This window comes from Octopus sinensis, linkage group LG2 (genome assembly GCF_006345805.1).
Source record: "Octopus sinensis linkage group LG2, ASM634580v1, whole genome shotgun sequence".
In the NCBI taxonomy this organism is placed as follows: domain Eukaryota; kingdom Metazoa; phylum Mollusca; class Cephalopoda; order Octopoda; family Octopodidae; genus Octopus; species Octopus sinensis.
Window position 1 is genome coordinate 179,770,229 of NC_042998.1, and position 23,570 is coordinate 179,793,798.

At 35.4% G+C, this 23,570-nt stretch overlaps 1 protein-coding gene and 1 pseudogene across 1 annotated transcript in view; both read right to left on the minus strand.

Annotated features, from left to right (window-relative positions):
• The window catches only part of LOC115228986 (extracellular matrix protein 3-like), a 507,023-nt gene that overhangs the window by 451,388 nt on the left and 32,065 nt on the right, over positions 1 to 23,570 (minus strand). The gene's annotated exons all lie outside the window — the stretch shown is intronic.
• On the minus strand, positions 18,897 to 18,994 carry LOC115208889 (annotated as a pseudogene).

The window sequence follows — 23,570 nt, forward strand, 5'->3', positions numbered from 1 at the left end:
ATGTCAATTAATCGTGGTCATATCTAAGTTTAAGGCCCTGTTTACTTTACACATGTGCAGAGGTAGCCTCAATGTTGTTGCTCGATATTCCAGAAGTTACCAGCTAAACCTTCCTCAAATCACATTTTGAAAGAAAAGAAAACATTTTACATAATCCTATGTCTAACGTTAACAAAAATAGCATTGGCTGGAATACCTTTCATAATAATTCTGCCCACTCAGAGTTAGTCTGGCAAAAGTGAAGGAGAAAAAAGCAAAAGGGGAGGAGGAGGACTCCTCTTCTTTCTTTTCATTTGTGCCTTAGGGGAAAATATCAAAATTTTATTGTATCTTCACAATTAATAAGATATGTGTATGCAACGCACACGTACAGTATTGATAAACTTTTTCTTTAATGACTAAGAAAGGCAGGCAATAGTTGAAGAAAGTGCTCAATATGACTTCGAGGTTTCCCCGAGTAAGGCTAATGGTGTTTGATTAACTCTAGTGAAATATAGAAGTCTATGATAATGTTTGGCTGCGTAGTAAGAAGCTTGCTTCACAACAATATGGTTCTATGTTTTAATTCAACTGCGTGGAAACTTGGACAAGTCTCTTCCACTATAACCTCGAGCTGAGTGGATATGGAAGACAAAAACTGAAAGAAATCAGTCATATGTATATATATAATATATATATATATATATATATATATATATAAATCAGTCAAGAGAGAGAGATGTATGTACAGATACCAATTCATCCACACAACTGAATTTTGAAGATTTTGTCTGTGACTTTTTCTTCTGCTTTTTTTTTTTGAGAAGACAGGTTGTCATATGATATTTGACTGTTATTTTTAGCAGGTCGGGCGAATCACACAGAAATTTCCTTTGTAAGGGTAAAGCGATCGAATCAATTAAGAATTGAACTGAATTTAGTTTGTTTACGATTGCGTTAAGCGGGGTTTGAAATAAGAAACACCAAATTTACATTAGCAGGCAGCTCTGGTTAACAAAGTATAGTGTTTTTTTGGTAACAGATAAGATAGCTGAAAAAGATAGATTTGATAATAAAGCCAGATGACAAAATGTAGATGTATAATATACACACCCTTGAGGATATACGGTCTATAATATATTCATTATCACTACATTGGTACAGTAAGACATCCGTTTTACAAAACTCACACATATACACATATATAGAGGTACGTGTAAACAGATTCTTCTCTGTTATGTCTGCTATAACATTTAGTCTTTTTCACTTCCTGGTGTGTGTATCCACTGCCATGATTAGTTTTCCTTTGCCTTTACATTATTTTTGTGGTTATTAATAATAAAGAAAAGACGCTGGTGCATGGTGGAGTCGGTAGAGCGCCAGACAAAATGCCTTGCTAAATATAATCACGTCTCTTTCACATTCTGAGTTCAAATGATAACGAGTTTCGTATCGATTTCCATTCTTCCGGGTCGATAAGAATGAAAAGTGTGTGAGAAAGGAGACGAATTAGATTAGAATGAAAGCTCTTACCTATTCTTTTTCTACTCTCGGCATAAGGCTCGAAATTTTTAGGGAGGGGGCCAGTCGATTAGATCGACCCCAGTACGCAACTGGTACTTAATTTATCGAACTCGAAAGGATGAAAAGCAAAGTCGACCTCGGCGGAATTTGAACTCAGAACGAAAAGACAATACCGCTAAGTATTTCGCCCAGCTTGCTAACGTTTCTGCCAGCTCGCCGTCTCTTTTACATTCTGAGTTCAAATGATAACGAGTTTCATATTGATTTCCATTCTTCTGGGTCGATAAAGATGAAAAGACTGTGAGAAAGGCGATGAATTAAATAAGAAAGAAAATCTTACCTATTCGCTACATTCCCAAGATGGAGTAGGAAACCAAAAAAAGAAGCCTCTGTGCAGTCACTTAACCTGCTAGAAATAGCAGACAAACCTTCCTTAACTTAAAACCATGTCTTTCAGTTAAAAATAAAAACAACAAAAAACTGGTAGAACACATTGTATGAGATAGTCTTAGATACACTAAGTCTGAAAATAAATGACGGTTGGAAAGCCCTTGATTGATCAGATCTAGCCTGGGAGCTAAAAAAATCTCTTACGAGTGCAACGATGATAATCATCTCAAACACAGAATGGATGGCATAAAGAATTTCATGGAGAAAGGTATAGTCCATAAAAATTAATCCTAGTACGCTTCTGATGAAATTTTTCCAACTCCGGAAGGATAAAAGTCAAAATTAATATAGTGGGGATTTGAACCCACGACTTAAAGATCAGCAAGTAAATAGCGCAGGACATTTGGACGTTAACGATCAATAAGTCAGTCTGAGAGGGAGAAAGCGTGAGTGAGAGAGAGAGAGAGAGAGAGGGAGAAAGAGAGGAAAAGAGTGCGATAGAACACAGCAGGTAGATTGTGTAGGTATTTATTATTCAACCTGCATTTAGTTATCTAGGGCATCTTCACAGATTAGACAGTGCTGTGGTATAGTTGTTTTGTAGACTAGACGTTTTCTGAGACACATGAAAAGGTTGAAAGTACATGAAGCACCAGAGAAAGTGACTGAATGCTCTCACAAACATATAAATGTATATATGTGAATATAACACACATACACGCTCTCACATACATACACGTATAGAGTGAAACAGAAATGGTAGAAAAAGAGATATTACCAATTAGACAGGTGTGTGTGTATATGTACGAAATGGAGAGACAAGAAGATTTTAGGAGATGAACAAATATACTGAAGCAAGTACATTAAGAGATTGACAGATTATATCTGAGGAGAGAGCAAAAGCGATTGATGAAGAGGAAGCAAGGTGAAGAGATAGAATCAGGAAACAGACGATCAACGATAACGATTGCGTGTTTGTGTGCTATGGTGCAAGAACATATATATATATATATATATATATATATATACATATACATATATATATACATATACATATATATACATACATATACATATATATACATACATATACATATATATACATACATATACATATATATACATATATATATATATTATATATATATATATACATACATATATATATACATATATATATATACATACATAGATATATACATATATATATATATATACATATATATATATCATAGATATACATACATAGATATACATACATATATATATATATATATACATAGATATATACATACACATATACATGTACATAGATATATACATACATATATACATATACATATATATATATATATACATATATATATATATATATATACATACAGTATATTGCATATATATATATACATATATGCATGTATGTATTTATTTACGCATATGCATGTATGTATTTACGCATGTGTGCGTGTGTGTATTTATGTGTGTTGTGCATAAATATATTACTCTTCTCAGTTTCTGTCTCACTTCTCTTTCACAATCTCATTCATTATTTCGTTCTCTCTCACCGAGAGCTTCTAGCTCTTTCTGTCTTCTTTTCTCTCTTCTGTTCTCCTTCCTTCGCCTACAGTCTCTCTGTCTCTTCCCGTACCACCTCATACTCCCTCTTTTACTAAGATAAGCAAACAGATTATATCAATGAAGGTTATATATATATATATATATAGGATATTGTAAACACTCGCAATATGAGATCGGAAAAGAACAGCTCACTCACTGATGGCTATCGAACTGAGAGTTCCCCGTCTGACAACCTATATGTTATATTATATGTGTAACCCAGTGTAAGTTCTTCGTCGGCAGATAATAAGAACTAATCATTTAAGCGTTTGAATATGTTTTATAATGTGAAGAAGATGAGAAATATGCTAACTTTGGAAGCCCTTCGAGGAACCAAAAATAAAAATCTTACCACTGAGACACACAAACCACGAATGTACATCATAGTGTTAAGATCTGTATTTTTTTTGCAAAAAAGCAAACATCTGAAACGTTAGACGACTTTACTTCCACAAAGCATAAAACATTATATTCTACTCTGTAAGATACTTTCATAATACAAGATTAGTAGGAGTCTAAAAGATAATGGCTAAAAAATTGAGGCTTATAAAGCCATAGAGGAAAGTATACAACAACCGAAGTAACACGATTTCAATCGAGTTAGATTTCATCCTTTGTTCTCCGAGATTATTTCCATGTCAGTTATTGTTCCGAACAAATTATTTGCCGACTTAGATTAACATAGATTTATTAAGTAATACAGAAATAATCAAATCACCTACCCTACAGCTTCTACATAAACGTTTTGATCACTAATTATGTTATTTTTTATTATAGCCTCTCAAACTTTCAGCTCAAATCTTGTTGCGCCTAACTTTGCTTTCACCACTCTAGGGTCGATAAAATTATTGCAGCAGCCATATACGGGCCCGTTGTCATCGACTACACCGTTCTCTTATGTACAAACCGTAGTGGGCGTGTACTGTTATTTGTCGTCATCATTGTAATTGATTACAAACATAAAGGAAAACAGGATTAATGCTTAACTCGCAGTGTCATGTCAATCATCTAAACTCACACACACACACACACGTACACACGTACATGTACACATCCACGACAAGCTTCTGTACAGCTTCAGTTTAGTAAATATCACTCACAGGATTACTGGTTCACTCGAGACCACAGAACAAACCACTTGTCCAATATGGCGCGCACCATTATCGAACCTGGAACCAAGTAGTCGTGAAGCGAATTATTTAACTACACATCTATGTTTGCAATTATGTACCTACATACGCTGATACATATAAGCGACACACACACACACACACACACACACACAAACACACCTGTATGTGTATGCATGTACAATTCCACTGGGTAAATACCACAAGGCTCCTGCTGGCATGAATTATTCTGTTGATGCCAGAATCCAAATTACCGATGTTGCTATAACAGCTGTACGTTTCATGAAATATTTAACCAGAACTTTCTGGTTGGAAACAGCTGTGCTAGGAACACGAAGAACTTGGTTTCAGACAACAACAAAAGAGCAGCAGGCTTCCGGTATTTAACCAATGCAACTGTGCCAATATCAAATCATGCCCACTTGATTGCAAATAACTCAGTACCTTTTCCCTTCTCTGCCTCAGTTATTCCAAATCTTTCACGTTTTATCCGCTTTAACACTCCCCCCTAATAAATACATCCTTTCTTCAAAACTCCATCGTAGCTAATTGCATCCGCTGTCCGCCTGCTTAGCGGTCTATTTATCCCCTGCTACATATTCCTTTTACACTATATATCTTCTCTTTATATTCCTTGACTCTTCACTTTCTCTTCTGCCTCGGATTTATCAAATACATAACACCTGTGTCAGTCTGTGATTTATGATTTAACCTATTCATTTCGAAAGCAGTCTCGCTCGACTCAGAGTAACAACGGTGAAAAATTTATTGCAATTAGCATTTTATTGTTGTTATTATTATTATTATTATTATTATTATTATTATTATTATTATTGTCATTGAGAGGGCAAAATCGTTAGCACGCCGGACAAAACGTTTAGTGGCATTTTCGTCCGTCTTTATGCTCTGAGTTCAAATTCTGTCGGGGTCGACTTTGGTTTTCATCCTTTCGGGGTCGATAAATTAAGTACCAGTTGTGTACTGGAGTCGATGTAAACGACTAGCCTACTCCCACCAAAGTTTTAGGCCTTGTGCCTATAGTAGAAAGGATTATAATTAACTACTGTGTCCTTTTTGCTCGTACGTATATAAACCCATTCGCACACAGATATCTGTATGCCCATACATACATACATACATACATACATACATACATAGATGTATATATATATATTATGTATGTACGTATCCATGTATGAAGGTAGGTTAGTATGTATGTATGATTATTCTTTTCACCGGAGTGTGGCCTACATATTGTCATTTCATCAAGTGAAAATACTCAGTAGTTGGAGGCGTATTGAAGGCAAGGGTCAAAGCAGAGCAGCCGACATTATGTTCATTCATGATTGAGCGCGTGTCATGTGACTGAAAATGTTGTTGCAAGAGCCAAGGGGGAGTGTTCTTTGTGCGGATGAATGAGGGGAGAGAACTACAGCGCTTTGGGGGAGGGCAAGTGATGGATAGTGGCATCTAGTCAATGGACAGTGGCAGGTTAGATGAGATCATGATCTCGAAGACAATGGGATGTCAAGTAAAAAGAGAGGCGAAGTTTGAAAGTGAGAGAGAGAGAGAGAGAGGGAGGAGAGAAAGAGAAAGAGAGACTGTGTTTGTGACGTTCATCATGGGAGAAGACGGTGTTAGAAGTGGGGATAGATATGGGAGTGGTTCAGGAGTAGGTTGGAAATATGTCTAATCCTTGAGTGTGTTTATGTATACGTATGTGTATGTGTGTGCTTGTGTGAAGGGGGAAGGGTATTCATTATTTAGCATCACCAACTCTTCGAAAAGTTTAAAAAGATTGTAACGTGTCTGAGAAGTTCTGGTTAAAGAGCATCATAGAAAGAAAAGAAACAATACTTATAGAAAATGAAATATATATATATATATATATATATATATATATAGATATATATATATATATATGAATTGGCAGAAGAGACAGAAGCGACTGGCACAAGAGATGTGATCTTTAAATACACCACTTGGACACGAATTTCCACTCATTAGTAGCCGGCAGTATTTGAATTTGAAACGGTGGCGGAATTGCTTTTACCGAAGACCATAGTGTATGAGAAGTAAAGGGCTGTCTGTTGTGATGTTGATGTGCCTGTGTGTATATATATATATATATATATATATATTATATATATATATATATCTATAGATATATAATATATATATATATATATATATAAATATAAATAAATATATATAAGATATATAGTATAACTATATATACATATAAAGATATATGTATTATATAGTTGTAATGCATTAATTTGAAAATAGGCTGTTTGTTAGCCGGCGAAGATGAAAGAAAAGAAAGCATAATAATAATGATTACAGCCTTTGAACATTGCCCTGATAATCAGCGCAAAATCTCAGAAACACGTGCATGCATGTGCAACCATACAGGCACACAGAGATAGACTCACATGGACACTCCCAAACACACACACACACACATACACTCATGCACCCGCATACATATGCACAAATATACAAACACCTTTCCCTTTATGTCACTGTCTAGAAGTGTTAGATAAGACTATGGGTACAACTCTTCTTTCATCCAAGTATTGAAAAACTAAACCGCGACTCACTCCTGTGAATACATTGATAAACGTTTATAAAGAACTAAGTATACATACATCATACACACCAATACACACACAACACACACACATACAGACTCAGACACACACACAAACACACACACACGTATGTATATGATCTTCCGTTGAGATTTGCATACATATATTTATACATATAAACAATAATTAATATACATAACCATGCATTATACTAAGTTTGCGAGTATTTGCGTGCGAGGTTATGCAACATCAGATTTACAGCTGGAATGCAGAGAACATATAAACGTTGCCAACCACACAACATACACAACACAATATACATACAGCACAACATATGCAACATGCAATATAACACAATACATCACAATACAACCGAACCCACACAGATCACAACTGACGTAACAGACCTTTACTTCTCATTCACTATGGTCTTCGTAAAAGCAATTCCACCACCGTTTCAAAATCAACATACTACCATCTACCAATGAGTGGAAATGCGTGTCCAAGTGGAGCATATATATATATATTAGAAGAAATAAGGTACTCAGAAATCTGGATGGTTTTGTATTTACAGATTTTTATTAATATGTCACATGTTTATATAAATCATATTCAAGCGCTTGCATCTACTCTAGTAGACTCTTCATATTTGAATGTGTTTGAGATGATTCCTGTTAAAATGTCTTATTCACGAGTTTCATTTCTTCACTTCCCTGAAGAGATGACATTGTTTTACATCATTTTTTTCCTTTGGAATGATACCAGTGATATCTTCGAAACATGTGTCGGAAGTAAAAGAATTTAAGAACACCTGTGTTTAACTCCATTTATTTATTCATTATATATTATACAAAATATTTCAGGAAACCCGAAGTTTCTACCTTTAAAAACAAGGAGTTATAACTTTTTTACTTGTGTGATTTTTTGCTACCCTGGTAACTATTTATATATTTTTTCCGTGTTAATTGTTAACAAGGGAAAAATACACACATCAATATATATATATATATATAACACAAGCCATGCAACACAAACCGAGCAATGTAACACTACTAACTCAACTAACACAAGACATTTATCACAACACAGCTCACATAACACAAACAACACAATCTATACAATACAACCAACATAAATAACATAACACAAGCCACGCAACATAAGCCACACGATGCAACACAACAAACTCAACACATCACGGCTAACAACACACATCCAGCACAACCAATACAATATACAGAATGCAACCAGCAAGAAACAAGCGACACAAGCCGTACAATACCAGAGACATAACCTCTACAGTACATCGCACAAGTCAATTGTTAAATATATTTCAGTGCAGGAGAGAATTAAGTGAGGTATTAACTAACGATGTTTGTATGATTCCGTGAACACCATTACATACATAATTCGAGAAAACCCCATTTTTATTCTGAAATGCTAGTATGAAAACACAGAAGCGACAATTAATCATATGCAATCGCATTTGTAATATCAGTTTTTAAGAAAGTAATCATAAAGGTTTCAAAGATTCTATCTAATTCCAATTTCGTTCATAGGAGGGTCTATGGTAAAAAGACAACAAACACACAAATATTATATTATATATGTATATATATATGTATATATATATATATATGTTAATATATATATAATATATATATATATGTATATATATATATATATATAGATATATATATGTATATATATATGTATATATATATATATATATGTATATATATAATGTATATATATTATATATATGTATATATATATGTATATATATATATATATGTATATATATATTTATAATATAATATTTATAATATATATATAATAATATATATATATATGTATATATATATATATATATATATAATATATATATGTATATATATAAATTATATATATATAATATATATATTATATATTATATATACATATATGTATGATATATATATATATATATATATATATATATATATATATATATATATATGTATATCTATAATATATATATATTATGTATATATATAGTATAGATATCTATATATATATAATATGTATATGTATATATATATGTATATCTATATGTATATATATATTATGTAATATATATATATATACCACACACCTTGTGAGTGTGGGTATTCTACGTGTGTAGTAAGTACATAACTTTTTGACACATATTAATACTTTCTTTATTTTCCATGAAAACTATTTCAGCAAGAATCATAACTAGTTGACAAACAACAGCAGCAGCAGCAAGGCTCACAGAAACCAAAATAAACAGGGCTTTACCTCACCTATTCCATGTGATGTACGCAAGTATTAGTTAGCAAAATGAAATAAATAAATAACTGTCAATCATTTTTCTAATCGCAAATCACTACACTAAGGACATAACGTTTTTGGACACGACGTGAGTAAGCGGAGAAAAATATGAAAGAAAAAAAAATAATAAACTAATCAAAAAAGAAAATTGAAAATCAGGAAAAGCGGGAAAACTAGAGAGATAGGTAAATAAAAAGATATAGATAGAAAACAAAGACGGGGTGGAAAGAGAAAGAGAGCAAATAAACTTCGGCTAAGACCAAAAAGAACTTCAGTGAGCAGACGTGATAATATTAACAAGCAGTGCACTCGATGACAAATAATTGCCCAGCTTTATGACATTAAATGAAGAAATAATTGCAGTTAGAGGAAATACAACTGCCACGTGGCTTCATGATTCTATTTTTCTTTGTTTATTTGTGTTCGTTCCGCTTCTATCTTTTTTTTCTTATTTTCTATTTTTTCGCGCCTTCGGGCGACATTCAGCACCGTTGGCGGACTTAAATGAAAAGTGGGCAATTTGGTCTTTTTTTTTTAAATTTCACCATCAGCATCATCAGCATCATCATCATCATCACTATCACCACCGTGTCCATCGTCAACATCGTCATAATTGTTTTCATCATTATATTTAACACTTATAATAGATGAAATGAAACAAAATGAATGTCACATCTGCTCACATTCTGTCACCGTATAAAACTTCTAAAGCATAGCTATGTTTTGATGCAGCGATATAAATGAGCATTATATATATTATATATATATATATATATATATATATTATATATGATATTAATTATAAGCGCACACTGACACACCCACATATATACACATACATACGCACATACATTCATTGATTCATTCATTGAAATACACACGATTAATAAGCCCATATGCATAATATATAGAAGCCCATACTGAGTTACGTCTTTCCCTACCTTTATCTGTCTCTGTTTTTCTCTCTCTCTCTCTCTCTCTCTCTCTCTCTCCCTCTTTCTCCACACACACATACACACACACACACACACACACACAAGCACACACATAAGCACACACACGCGCATATGCACGCCACCCCCGGTTCCCACACACACATACCCGCGCCATTCCGAGCCCCATACATGTAACCAAAGTGAAACCATCGCAAAAAGGTTTTTTTTCCCGTCGATCTAAATAATACAGGGGTCTAAACAAACAAATGAAAATATAAACCTATTGTGTGGTTTATATTTTAGCATATTTCCATATTTTTTTTTAGTGAAAAGTCTATTTTGAAAACACACACACATACACTCACTCATATAAATAGATATATATTATATATTACGTTATATAATATTTATACATACTCATATACGCATAAATATTACATACTTAAACACTTAAACTGCTTAAACATGTACGACAAGCATAATTACTGTAGCACATACATATAATACATTATAAATTATGCAGGTTTATTTATATATATGAAGAGAAGCGGACATTCTTATAAAAATTACATACGCCGCTTTAGGCTTTGTCTGGGATTGTTCGTTTGAGAGAGAAAGAGAGATAGAGGTGGCAGAGTGAAAGATAGAGAGGGAAGAGAGTAAGAGAGAGAGTAGGAGACAGAGAAAAGGCTGTATGTAATCTCTCTCTCTTCTCTCTCTCTCTCTATATATATATATATATAATATATATATATAATGTGTATATATTGAGGTTATTTCTCTGTACGAACAACACCGTAAAATCAAATGTGATGACTCTCAGAAGAGAGATGAAGACCACGTTATAATATTTAGAAACCAGAAGTAAACAGCCAAGGCTTTTTAGATGGAATACTGACATGATTCTTTGTTTTTTGTTTGTTGTTGTTTTTTTTTTGTTTTTTTTTTGCTTTTCCTTTTTTGTCAGAGACGAATAAATAGATAGAAATATAAAGAAATAAAATAAAATGTTTGGAATACAGAAAGTGTATAGAATTCCACCACGAATTGTTGATATCAATGGAATCATTGAGCCAAATACTACAGCAAGAATAGCTTAACCAGATGGTGCTTTAAGTGTGTGTATGCTGTGTGTGGTGTGTGTGTGTGTGTGTGTGTGTGTGTGTGTATGCGTGAGAGAGAGAGGGAGAGAGTGAGAGCGTGCTTGTGTATGTGTACATATATATAATTGCATGCATATATATATGTGTGTGTGTGTGTATACGTTATATACGTATATGCATACATATACATATATGTGCATATACGTATCTATAGATGCACACAGACAAACGCACGCACACATGCACACACACACACACATATATGTATGTATATGCATGTAGGTAGGTGTATGTATGCGCATGCGTGAATATGCATGCAAACACATATATTCACACAGACAAAAATCTCCCTTTCTCTCTCCCTTTTTCAAACACACACACACACACACACACACACACACACACACACACACACACACACATATATATAAATCTAAGCAAGCAGTTCATACACTCAAAAGTACATGCATGCCCCACAGATTGTTAGAACAATGTTTTAGTGTATGAATAAAAGTAAGAGAGAGAGTGGGGGGGTGGAGATTGAGCAATAGAGAGAGAGGGAGAGAGAAAGAGAGTGAGGAAGAGAGAGAGAAAGAAAGAGGGACAGAAAAAAGCGAAAGAAAGAGGAACGGGGCGCTGGAATTGTTAGATAGGGTGTTTGGGTTGCAGAGATTTTTATAAAGGCGTTTTAGAACACGGTGACGAGTTAACAGCATTTACATTCCCAAATGGTAATTTACGCATGTTTACACACACACACACACACACACTTGCACGTGAGGTAGTCTAGCATCCTATAGTCTTATATACATATGTGTAAACGCTTGCATAAAAAAAATCCTTCACTTACATCTCTGTAGAGTGAGCTTTGATATGCCGGCATGCATGCGGCGTTCCCATACGTGCGATATTACCCCTCCTCCACTCGAAAAAAAAACATACTACAGACATAGAAAAACAAAACACTACTCGACAAATACCCTACCATGCGTTGCATCAGTTTAGCCACAGTAAAAAGAGTTTCAGAGTTTTGATTTACGAATGAATTCAATTTACGAAACAAAGCTAAATTCTTATGTATCCCTTTTCTTTTATTTGTTTCAGTCATTGGACTGCGGCCATGCTAGAACACCGCCTTTGGTCGGACAAAGTCGACCCCAGGTACTATTCTTTGTAAGCCTAGTACTTAGTCTATCGTTCTATTTTGTTGAACCGCTCAGTTACGGCGACGTGAACACACCAACGTCGGTTGTCAAGCGATGGTAGGGTGGACAAACACAGATACACAAACATGCACAGACAGACAGACAGACACACACACACACACACATACACACACATATTATATACGACGGGTTTCTTTCAATTTCCGTCTACCAAATCCTCTCCCGAGGCTATAGTAGAAGACACTTGCCCCAAGGTGCCATGCAGTGGGACTGAACCCAGAACCATGTGGTTAGTAAGCAAGCTACTTACTACATCCGTTTATGATATTTATATTATACGTAATTACGTCTAGGTATTGATATACATGTACATATGAAGAAGAATCATATGTATATATGATATTGGCAAGAAGACAAAGATTGAATTTAGCAACTCTTTAATATTCCTTACAATTGTTTCTGTACCGTTCCTTTTTCTACCTTATTGCCTGTAATTGATTCCATCACGTAATTTTTCACACTGAATTTTTCATATGCAACGTGATTACTGACAAATGGAACAATATTGAAACAACTGTGAAGACTATTGATTTCAAATTTTGGCACAAGGCCAGTAATTTCGAGGTGGGGGGTCATGTCGATTACACCGACTCCTAGAATCCAACTGGTATTTATTTAATCGATCCCGAAAAAGATAAAAGGCAAGCTCGACCTCGGTGGAGTTTGAACTCAGAACGTAAAGACGGACGAAATGCCGCTAACGATTTAACCACACCGACAACCATCTGAGTCGAGTCGTTGTGTATTCGATTATTCCTGCTCGGTACACTTGTTTGTCTGTCCCTCTCTCTCTCTCCTCTCTCTCTCTCTCTCTCTTTCTCTCTCTCTCTTTCAATCTCTCTATCTACCCACATTCCTACCTATCCACCTACCTACAACATGCACACACATATACATTCACACACACATACATTCTTACCATTCTTACATACACACACACTCACACACACATACACATACACTGGCATGTAATGAACAAATATTATTTATTTTATTACGCAGCCGTACTAATCAGAGTCAACTGCTTAAATGTTCATAAATTCAAAGTATTCGTTGATGACTAATTAGCTCCCATGAGCTGCAAAAGAAGGCAATATGAGCGACGTACGCGTAACTGGGAATCGAAACCAGCTCACGTACTTGTTACAATGGCAATATACCTCTTGATCTACAGCGTTCGCTACTGTCAATTATCATCAACACGTTTGTTTTCAAATCACCTGCACGCACAAATACATACAGCTTGCAACGCAGGCATATTCAAATGCGACTATAAATGCATTCGTAAACGCATACAAACATGTGTGCTGCGTATGCTGTCTTTTGTGTGTTTGTGTGTGTGTGTTTTCAATACATTTTTCAGTTTCGCTATTGTATTCAACATGGCTGCCATGCAAGTAATAAAATCCAAATTAGGATTACATGAAAAATATGGCGTCACTTTGAACGTTGAAGTTATCTTCACAATATCACCAAAGGAAAAATATGCAGATGACACAGGCGTTTCAGCAACGCTTCAATCGTAATCATTAGCCTTCCACATACACACAGTTGTTTAGGCAGCTCAAACAAAAGAGAAGACTCTTGTATAATATGCATAAATATGGTGATAATGAGATAATGATTATGCATCATATGTGTGTATAACACACGCGTACACACACAAATACGACATGTATATACACACAACACACACATATATACCTCTCTCTCCTCTTTCTCTCTGTATATGTGTGTGTGTGAATATATACATATACATATATATACATGTGGAGGCGCGTGGCTTAGTGGTTAGGGAGTCATCATCGTGATCGTAAGATTGCGGTTTCGATTCCTGGACCGGGTGACGCGTTGTGTTCTTGAGCAAAACACTTAATTTCACGTTGCTCTAGTCCACTCAGCTGGCAAAAATGAGTAAAGCTGTGATGAACTGGCGTTCCGTCCAGCTGGGGAACACATACGCCATTGAAACCGGGGAAACCGGGCCCATCACACACACACACACACACACACACACACACACACACACACACACACACACATATATATATATATAGATAGATATATACGTGCGTATGTTTGTATATATTTATGCGTGTGTGTACACAGACACACACATTCATATAAACATACAAACACGTACGCACATAAATATATTACATAAACGGTTCTGCGTCGGTTTCGACGATAAGAATTCAGATGTTTAAGTTTGATCATCTGAATTACCTGCTCCTTTCACGACATGGCTGCACCCTTGAATTGCCTGTAAAATCCACCCCAGTTACAGTTTCTGTGAACTTAATTTCACTAACGTGTGTTGGAACAACCATAGGCACAGGTAGAAGATAGCAACTGTCTCATCCGCAGTGGGATCGAACTTGGACCTTATGTTTTCAAAGCGATCTTCTTAATTATCTTGCAATGCGGCGTCTTGTCTATCAGTCTTGTGTATCTTAACTCATTTGTCTACCTCCCAACCAACCGACCAACCAGCATACACATCTATCTAGTATCTGGTGGACGCGTCTGAAAGGATTAGAGACAAACACTTTCTCCTCTCTGGTCAATCTCTCATCAGCTTCTTCAAGCATCACTTGAAAAGGAAAGTGAGAGTAGAGAGGCAAGTTTTGTCTAGCGAATATGTTTCAAAAAACGATGGGTGAATGTAGCAAGGATGGCACGTATGAATGACGAAGCCACCTTGAGCATAATCCTATGAACCCGGAAAAATTTAAAACAGAGTGTTACTTACTTGCAAATAATTGTGTTAACATGTGACATTATTGACCGAAGTTGCCGTGGTCTTTTCCGTAGGCTTTTCTTTCCACGGATAAACCTTATCTGTTTCGCCCTTTACATTTTACATCATGAAATTTCTGTGATACAAGATCCCTATTGATCGTTTTTTTTTACGATCTCTTTTGATCGAAAACCTACCCCCTTTTTTTCTTTTACTTTTTTTTCTCCCCAAAAAGAAAAGCTCTACTTTGTAATTTGTCCCCTCTGTGTTCAGCCCTGTGCGGCTAATAAAGTAATCTATCTATCTATCTATCTATCTATCTATCTATATATCTATCTATCTGTTTATATTTTTATCTATCAATAATGTATACTTATGTATATATATTTATATATATAAAATGCATAATGTATATGTATATGTGTATGTATACAGCGTGAGAGAGAGAGAGAGAGAGGGGCGAGAGATTTAGATTTAGAAAGAGAATGGGAGATAAAGAGAGAGAGAGAGAGAGAGAGAGAGAGAGAGAGAGTGGGGGAAGGGGCAGAGAAAGATAGCTGAAGCATGTGATGGCCGAGACAGAGAAAGAAATGGAAAATGAATGACAAAGAAAACAGAATGCGTGGATGAAGTGTTTGAAAAAAAAAAAAAAAAAAAAAGCTAGATGCTGTGCTAGTTGCTCCAGCAGTAGTGAGCATTATAAAGTGGAAACGGACATTAGCTGCTATTGAGTGAAAGGAAAATATTGGACATCCTGTCACTGCGCTGGTTTGATTCTGATAACGGCCGATATTAGAATATTCATACATATAATGGAAATCTTGGTTACAGTGGTGAGCTGACTGTGGTGAGGAAGTGTGAGGCATATTAGCTTCAAAATATAGTGCTTCTCATATCTTTGACATCATACATATTCATATTTTTGAATTTACAGGCATCGCCAGCTTTGTTCTTTTAGAGCTCTTATAAGTATTGTCTTTCATTTTCATTTTTTTTCCTATATTAGCCTCAATGTTTTTCTGGTACATTTGTGATACTGTGAATTAACATTCAAGATCTAACAAGGTTTATAACTCTTTTAAGCACTGCTTGCTGTATTACTGCAGTTGAAATGTATTGTAATCATTCACCAAACTAACGAAGTCTTTACTTTTGCTTACACAAATTGTAAGAAATAACAGCCAAATCATCTTCAGATCAGAATGTTTTTCTTAAATAGGAAAGGAAACTGTTCTGGATATATTGCACCAGGTTTTAAAAAAAGACAACTTTTTATGAAAATGTTTAAGCTTATATTATTCAACGGATAGTTTCTGTATTTAGGATTCAACAAGGTGCATTTTGAAGGAAAATTAACTGCCATTTCTAACACGCCAAATTATTTCATAGATGCTTCTTTCAGTGTGCATATATGTGCATATATATGTTTCTATTGTTTCAAGCCAAACTGACGATGTATAAGGGCTACTAAACCAGCGATCGATAGTTCATAACCTGCCATCGTCGTTGAATTTGTCACCTCACTGTAAATATGGCTTAGGTACGTCTAAAATCTAGCAAGCAGTGGGAGTATTATGAAAGTGACAAATGCTTCATCAGCTTTTCTGTTGAATATTCTTTCGGTAACACGAGACAATGAACCCTCAGTGTATTCGCTCGATTTGCTCAAAATAGCAAGCGAATCCCCCTCAGAGCAAACATTTAATAATGTAGGAACAAGTTTTAAAAAAATGAGATGGGTTATGACTTGAATGTTTTTGATCATATGTCTGTTCAGTTGGGGCTGAACTGGGACCCAGCAATAACAGCAACAACTTACATCACAATAAGCTCAATGAAATTTCTTATTCTACACGCAAACTACTCGTTACTATCATAAAGAAAAATGAGATACAGTATGATATAGTCCAGGGTACAGTATTACAAAAAGAAAAACCAAAAAAAAAAAAAAACAGCAACAGCAGTAGTAACATCACCAACAACGACAACATGACATACAGTCTATTTGGTGCCGTCTTTTCAAAACCAATCTTTTATGAACGCTAGCATGCAATCAATATGTCCGCCTGTCTCTGCAGTACATGGAAATGGAATGTTTTCATAATTTGTTTTTGCAGACTTCCACAGTTCCATTGATTAATTAATTATCATCAGAAAGTGTGTCAGTATATAAAACAGATACGTGTATGAAAGCGTGTACGCACGCGAACACGTGTGGGCGTGTGAGTGAGTGCGCGTCTTGTGTTTTGGGGATTAAATTTCAATATGTATGTAAGAAGGTCAGGGTCGGATTAACCATTTAACAAAATAAGCACGTGCTCTAGGGCACCAAAGGAAGTGAGATACTACATAGTATTTTCCAGCGCTATATTAACCATGATGCAAATGGGAAATTGTGACTAGCCTTTTTATTAAAAACATGAATGAAAATGTGCTGAATATTTGCATTTTTTTTCTCTCTTGCCCTAGTTATAAGTAAATACTATTATTTCATATTGCGAAGGCGCTTGGCTTAGTGGTTAGGGTATTCGGTTCACGTTCGTAAGGTCGGGAATTCGATTCCTGGCAGCGCGTTGTATCCTTGAGGAAGACACTTTAGTTTACATTGCTTCAGTCGACACAGCTGACAAAAAAGAGTTGTAACCGTAATTCAAAGGGCCACTCTTGTGACATTCTGTGTCACGCTGAATCTCCTTCAGAACTACGTTAAGGGTACACGTGTCTGCGGAGCTGGCTCAGCCACTTGCACGTTAATTTTACCAGTAGGATGTTCCGTTGATCGGATCAACTAGAACCTTCGTCGTCGTCGTAAGCGACCGTGTGCCAGTTATTTCATATTAAACACGTAAAATAAAAACATGTAAAAAAAAAACAAACATACTAAACATTATATTAAAAATAGTTGTGGTTCTTTGGACTTGCCCGAGGGATAGAAAGCATGGAGAAGAAAACTGATTTTTTATAAATGTATTATATAGTTTTCAGTGCATTGTGTCGAAGTGTCCTGTCAGTTAGACAATGAAAGGGTCGAAGGGCACTGTTGGTGGGCTGTGTTTGGAGCATCGGTCTTAATCTGGCCCTTAGGAGGTGATCGTATGAAATGAGCGACAGGAAAGATGGATAATTAGAGCGAAGTAGAGAAAGACAAAAGACAGTATCTTGATTTTAGTGTACATTAAGTGTGATGACTGTCGAAATGCGGGTAACAGATGTATATTATTTGTACACGTATATATTTATTTTATTTTATCTTATCTAATTTCAGCTCACGAGTTGTGGCCATGCTGGGGCACCGCCATTAAAACAATGTGCTATGCTTACTGCACCTAGGTTTCCCAAGCGGTTACCCATCTAAGTACTGACTAGGCTCGACGTTGCTTAACTTCGGTGATCAGACGAGAACCGGTGCTTTCAACGTGATAACGGACCCCTTTACAACAATAAGGACATCCTCTGTTGACAACCAGACACAGACACACATACATACACGCGTGCACACATATACACACACACATACATACACAAACGCACATACTGGCTAATTTCAAATACACAAGGAGACTAGATATACACTCACTCTAGATGAGGACACAATATCATTATTACAATGTATTAAGTTTCAGAGGTCAAAATAAGGAATATTTTCCGTTTCAAGTCAAAAATGTACGCCACTATGACTACTCATATCTGCTAGAAATATCAGCTGAATCTCCTTCAAATTGCATCTTAACTTCTTAGAAAACAACTACGTCGGATAATGTGGTCCAGGCTTTCTCGTACAAAGGAAAAGAGAAGTGGGATACTGACGATTGGAATGCCTTTGATCATAAATTTGCTCGAACGGGGCTGAGCTGGGGCGAAACAACAGCAACCATATAATAATGATGACAACAATGATAATAATAATAATAACAATAGTAACGCCCTCGTCCACATTTGTTTATGAGAAACAGGTGTAAGGGAAGTGGGCTCGGAGTGTAAATATTGGAGAAGAGGAGAGGGCTGGTCTGCCGCGATGAAGGGAAGATAATGTGTTTTGGTGACTCTAATACTGGTTCGGCTAAGAGAGCGTCTCCGCGTGTGCTTGTGTATGAGTGTGTGTGAATGTATGTGTGTGTGTGTGTGTGTGTGTGTGTGTCTGAATGTATGTGTGTGCGCTGGTGCTTGTACTTGTGTGTTGCTGTGTATAAAATATGTTTTAAATACTTAAATGTATTTGCACGAGTGTATTGTTCTCTGTGTGTATGCGCGTAAGCGTATGTGTATATATGTGTTATATATCTGTATGTGTACACACACACACACATATATATATATATATACATATGCATAAATATTTATATTTATTTACAAGTGTGTTTGTACGTTTGTAGATTCATGTATGTGTGTTTGTAGATGCGTGTGTGAATGTGTGTGTGTATATATGTGTGTTTGTGTTTGTGAATGTATGTGTGTATGTGTGTGTGTGTGTGTGTGTGTATGTGTGTGTGTGTGTGCATGTTAGCGGATGGAGGGACGGCAGTTTGCGTGAGAGAGTATGCAAAAAAAAAAAAAAATGTCTGCAAAAGCCGTATGAGTCTCAGCAAGCAACAAACATGGTACAAGCCAGTATCTATACACGTGCATACGTAACATGCGCGGCATTAAATTCATTGTGGGTGCATGTGTGTATGCACATGTGTATATATATGTATATGCATGTGCGTCACTGTGTGTCTCTGTACGAGTTGCTCCTGTGTTTATGAAATATATGTGAAAGAGGGAGAGTAAATTTAGGAATTGTTCAATTGTGATATACATACTACATACACATACACATAGTGCATTTATATATACATAGTATACGCATCATATGTGTCTGTGCGTGCTTAATAACCGAATGTATATTCTACAGAAACTTACGCTGAGGGCATATATATTCAAAAGTGCTATAGATACACTTTTAGTTTTCACTTTTTATGTTTTTTATTGTTGTTGTTAACGGATTTTGTTTTTAACGTTTTTCATTTTTGATATATTTTCTCTCGTTTTTACCGTTTTTCATGTTTTTAATGTTATTTATACACATGGTATACTTGCCTGTTACTTACACATATGACATACATTTTACCTAATTATATTGTTCAGCATGTTACATCTCAGTTAATCTTATAATATTGAGCTCTTTTTGCTTCAGTACTCTCTGTACGCTAGTGATTATATGGGAAGAGGAGGGGAAGAAGAAGAGGTTAGAGAGACTGACGTAGCGGTAGATTGTAAGTGGAGTAACCGAAAGAGTGGGGCGAAGAATCAGTTAACATAGGAGTTAGTATGCAATGCCTTTACTCGTTGTGGTTCTTTTGAAGCCGAAACTACGACGACATGGATGTGTTTTTGCGTGTCAGTACCTGTGTGATTGTTAATGCTCTTATGTTTTTCTGTGAGTATATGTGTATGTGTGAATGGGTGCGTGTGTAGATAGATAGATAGATAGAGAGAGAGAGAGAGAGAGAGAGAGAGAGAGAGAGAGAGAGACAGATAGACAAATAGATAGATAACTTTTTTTATTGGCCACACAGGGCTGGACACAGAGGGGACAATTACAAATGTAGAGCTTTTCTTTTCGAAGATGGGAAAGGAAAAAGAAGAAAAAAAAGGAAAGTTAGATAGATAGATAAATATATATATATATATATATATATATATATATATATATTATATGTATAATATATATATATATATAGATAGATATATAGATAGAGAGATAGAGAGAGAGAGAGAGAGAGAGAGAGAGAGAGAGAGAGAGAGAGAGAGAGAGAGAGAGATGGGTGGATAGATAGATAGGCAAATTGACAGATAAATTGACAGACTGGCAGATAGATAGAGATAGATAGATAGATAGATAGATAGATAGATAGATAGATAGATAGATAGATAGATAGATAGATAGATAGACAGGCAGATAACAGTAGGCTAATGAAAGTATAAACGCTATTACACAATCAATAAAATGGTGAATTTCGTAAGTCTGTTTTTAGTCGCTAAATTATTAATATTGGTACATAGACATATATATACATATGTGTGTGAGAGGAGAGAGAGAAGAGAGAGAGAGAGAGAGAGAGAGAGTAAATATAACTCGCTGAATATCAAACATGGTCTTTCACAGGAAGCTCTTCTGAAAGATTTGCTACCAACTGTTGGTAAGTTAGATGGACTAGGACGCCTAGTGCTTTTGTTCTTTTTTCTTGTTTAACAAAATAGCTACAAATATAACGAAAACAGAAATGTACGATGACCAGATTTCCTTCTCCTTAACATAATACATACATTGCTTAGAGCTTAAACTGGACAAAAAGGTGAAATGCTTTAACAATTAGACAACAGTACTATCTTCCATTCGTCTACTGCAGCCTGGGTTCACATCTTGTTTGGACTTACATCGGCTCTCATTATTTCGACGGACGTAAATCAAGTACCTTTTTGTGGCGTTTTCAGTGTTGCTTAACCCTTCTCAGTCTTGGTCAATAAAACCTATGATGAAAGGCTCTCCATCATGACCATCCCGTCTTTTTAACTCCAGTTCGGATTGCGTTGTTACGTCCCTATTAAGATGACAGAGTGAGATTAGAGAAGATTTAGCTGCTATTTCTAACAATTCAAACTAATGCCTAGAGGTCCTCTTGTTGACTCGAATAAGTACCAGTGATATACCAAGATCGGGTGAATATTAATGATACGCTGAAGTCGATATATTTGACATTTGTTACGCACAAAGCTTACAAAATGTGGATCGATAACCGTTGTTAAATTTATAACTAGAACAAACATCTGCATGCATAGTTAAGATATGTTAGCTTCTCATCCAAAAGTTCTCAACTTTGTTATCATTCTACGGTATTTCTGAGTAAATGTGTACTTCAGGGTTTTCTTCACCTGTCTTTTTTAAACTGTTATTAATCATTTCGAAAGAAACTGTTTTCATTACTAAGGTTGTATTTTTGATTGATTAAACATTTTTTTTGTACCATCGATTGCGCATGTGCACGCTTTCCTAGTGATTCTTCGAACATTCGACATCCTTGGGTATTTTGCACCTCCGCCCGACAGTCATCTTTTCAATTACAACATTGATCAGAGGCCATTCACAACAACCTTCTATTCTTCTAAAGTTTAAGGCATCAAGGTTTTAGGCGTCACTGATGGGGCTTAAAAAAACCGAAACAACAACTGGTGTGTGTGTCTGTCTGATTATTAGTTCTAACAATAAGGTTATTCTTCCAATATACAACAATATCAATTTCGAAATCACGGCTTCTGATCATAACTCTTGCAGAAAACATAAAATACTGTGTATATATATATATACATATACACAGGCACACATATACTTTCGCACACACGCTCACACACACACACATATATATATTCACAGATATACAGGCAAACATATACTTTCGCACACACGCTTACATACACAGTTTTTAATGTCATATATATATATATATGTTATTTCTCTATATATAGCTGTGTATATATATATATATATAATATATATATATATATATATATATATATATATATGTATGCATGTATATATATATATGCATATATGTATGCATATACACACATACGTATGTATGTATGTATGTATGTATGTATATGTATGTGTGTATGTTCATGCTTAGATGTAGGGCTGCTGGCATGTATGCGATGCCTACCATAGAGATATCCACACTAGATACAGAAAGGGACAGGGTTTATAAGGAAAGAAAGATTTCAACAAAAATTCCGTGGCAATGCAATGATCTGCGTTTAATTATGGCAGATTAAGATTCATCCTAAACGATTTATTTCTGTATTACTATAAATAGATGTTGGGTTATGGGTGGATGGTTGTTTAGGAGTGAAAGCAAAGGCTTCGAAATGAAGGAGGAGAGACATATATTAATGAAACTTGGAGTGAAATAGGGAAGGAGAGAGGGAGAGTGCGATAGGAAGAAATAGATAGCGAGAGAG